The 2,799-nt window shown below is 40.4% G+C and overlaps 1 long non-coding RNA gene across 1 annotated transcript; it reads right to left on the reverse strand.

Annotated features, from left to right (window-relative positions):
• Positions 1-410: 410 nt before the first annotated feature.
• Positions 411-1,898, reverse strand: LOC131247427 (uncharacterized). Its single transcript, XR_009171730.1, has 2 exons — positions 1,788-1,898; positions 411-660 (listed from the first exon to the last, which is right to left on the reverse strand). It is a non-coding gene; the product is annotated as an uncharacterized LOC131247427 (long non-coding RNA).
• Between the last annotated feature and the right edge of the window lie 901 nt (positions 1,899-2,799).

Here is a 2,799-nt window from a genome sequence, read left to right on the forward strand (position 1 = left end):
GGTACTTTTTATGTGCTTGGCGGACAAGGGCGGACCTTTGATAACCGACCCTCCTACATCCAACAAGCACTGGAGAGATAGATGGTTCTGGACGTGTGGCCATTGGGAGACTGCCGAGCCAGAACTTATTGAACCTCGCGTTCCTCAGGCGTTCTCCCAAGCAGGTGACTCGGCATGCACTTTTTCCTTTATCTCCTTACATTGTTGTGTCTTTGAGTCTGACAGGATACGTTTTGCAATATTCCCGAGCGAAGGCTGAAACTTTGTAACGCCCCGGTTTTCAGGACCCGAGTATATGACCCGTGTCCCAAAAACCTGAGTGTTAGCTTTAAAGGATGGTCAAATTCGAGTGTACATTTTTTTTTCCTTCATCAGAGTAAGCAAATGAGCGTAGTGTGGACAAATCGACATAAAGGAAAATTTCATTATCATTCAAATTTACAAGAAGCTGCCCATAATGACTTATACAAACCAATGTCTCCAAAATTAACAAATACAAGAATTACATGATCTAATACATGAGAAATAATAGAAAGCATATAAATATAAGCCGCAAGATCACGCAGCTCCTCCAGGTAAATACAGTCATGCATCCCTGGCAATCGTACCCTGCTCCTCATCAAGTCTGAACATACATATCACTAAAGCCACCTGTACTACCTGTACGATTGTATATTTGATGGATGAGTGGCCAACTCAGTGTGAATTCCCCTCAAGATTACACACCGCCGCATTAGGTAAGGGATAGTATAAAACATCCAGACAACCAAAACAGAGTAAATGCAGTCTTATTAGGTGCATGGATGCATGAATGCAATCATCGACCCGGGTAAATCATCCGGACGGTCGGAGCCCCAGGAAAAACATCCAGACAGGCAATGGGGTCGTCACCCAAAGATGTGAGTGGTCATCAGCGCAACACGCAACGTAATCGTATGGGCATGAGTGATCCAAGTCATCATCATAAATCGATCGGCTGGTCATTAGCGCAACTCGCAGCGTAATTGCATGGGCATAATGATCCAAGCCGTCGTAGTATGCCATGCATGCATGATTAGCCAAGTCATTATTAGTCCATTTACAACCAGCCAATTTAGATAAGCTCAAAGGTCACTACGGGGAGCACATGGCCAAGCGTAGGCCGACAACTCGGGCATAGTGTCCCATTACCACCATCCCCGGCTCATGAGGCTACCATCTTAGGATGTTTAATGGAAATCCGTCGACTAGTGGCCAATCATATTATAATATATGGGGCTTACCATCGCGTGGTTGCACGGTATAAAACATTGAAACCATATAGGAAAAATACCAGAACAAAGCCACATAGGGCGATATCAAACAAGCCACATAGGGCGATTATCAAAATAGGCCTCATAGGGCGAGTATCAAAACCATGCGATAAAAGACCATCCTTAAAAACTATTGGACTCAACAACCCTGGATGGTAGGCCCACATTAATGATCCATTTAGACCATCACTCAATAACCACTAAGTCGAAGGTCCATTTTAATCACAACCAGTCGGGTTACATCCCAAGTATGGGTGTACATTTATAGGTGGGGGTTTCCCACTAATGTACCAGTTTAAAGTCCATAAGCAATACACAAATAATTCACAAGCATGAACAAATATACAGGATAAACATTAAGCAGGCAATATAGCAATTCAATTTTCACCAGCTAATACATGTGATTATAAGAGAGAGATATCAATTATAATTTTTAATAAAAACTATAACTTAAGCTAATGAGAATATGGAAAGCTCAAGGGGAAGAATCATCACCTTATACTTTGAATCGCCTTCTAGTGTCGCTAAGTGCTTGCACCCTTAGAATTGTACCCTACCACAAATCATGAACTTGTATAATTAGGTCCAAGTTCTAATCACTACCTAGGGTTTGGATTTTTTTTAGGGTTTTAATATGGAAGTAGGGCTTTATCCTGGGGTTTTAGTTCTAGGAGTCGAACTAGGGTGTAGGTGTAGCTTAAACACAATGTAATAATATGGTTAGTTACAGTTTTAACGTTAATGATGTGACTAATATTTGTGACCATGGTAATACTAAGTATTACAATGTAACGGTGTAATTTATTTTTAATGATAATATTCTTAGGTGATGGATACTACACTAACATCATTAATGGTAACTTTCTTAGAATGGCTAGCAATAGCGCAACCAGTTTGTTGATGTAGAGCTAGGTTTCCATCCTAGAGTTTAGCCTTAGACTTAGGTTCTAGGATCTACATTGTAGTTGGCGTACAATAAATTACAATGTTAATTTAATGATTAGAAAAAAATGATTATTAACCTTAATGTTATAATTGATGTTAGCTAACATGGTGATAATAATTATTATGATAATAATAAATACTATGATCTATTATTAAGGCGACACCTATTATAGTACTAAATCAATTGACTTAGTTTAGGAGGGAAGGCTGACCTATATCTTAGTTGAGATTAGGAAATCTATTAACCAACTAAGCTACAAACTGGAATTTCAATGAGAGGTAGAAGAACGCACCTAGTCGACTCAGTTCGAGTCGAGTTGACTCGGTTCAACACACCACCCACCTATCTCTTTCTTCTTCTCTCTCTCTTCTTCTTCTTCTACTTGCTCTCATTTCTCTCTTCTTCAAACCATTCACCAACAAGGCTGCTGGACTGAATTAGAACCAGCCTGACTCGCGTAACTCGACTCAGCGAATCAGTCGAGTCGAGCCGTCTCAAGGTGGGGTGCTCATTCTCTCCCATTTGTTTTTCCCTCTCTTTTCCTCAACCACACTCATTTTC

This window comes from Magnolia sinica, chromosome 5 (assembly GCF_029962835.1).
Source record: "Magnolia sinica isolate HGM2019 chromosome 5, MsV1, whole genome shotgun sequence".
NCBI lineage: Eukaryota > Viridiplantae > Streptophyta > Magnoliopsida > Magnoliales > Magnoliaceae > Magnolia > Magnolia sinica.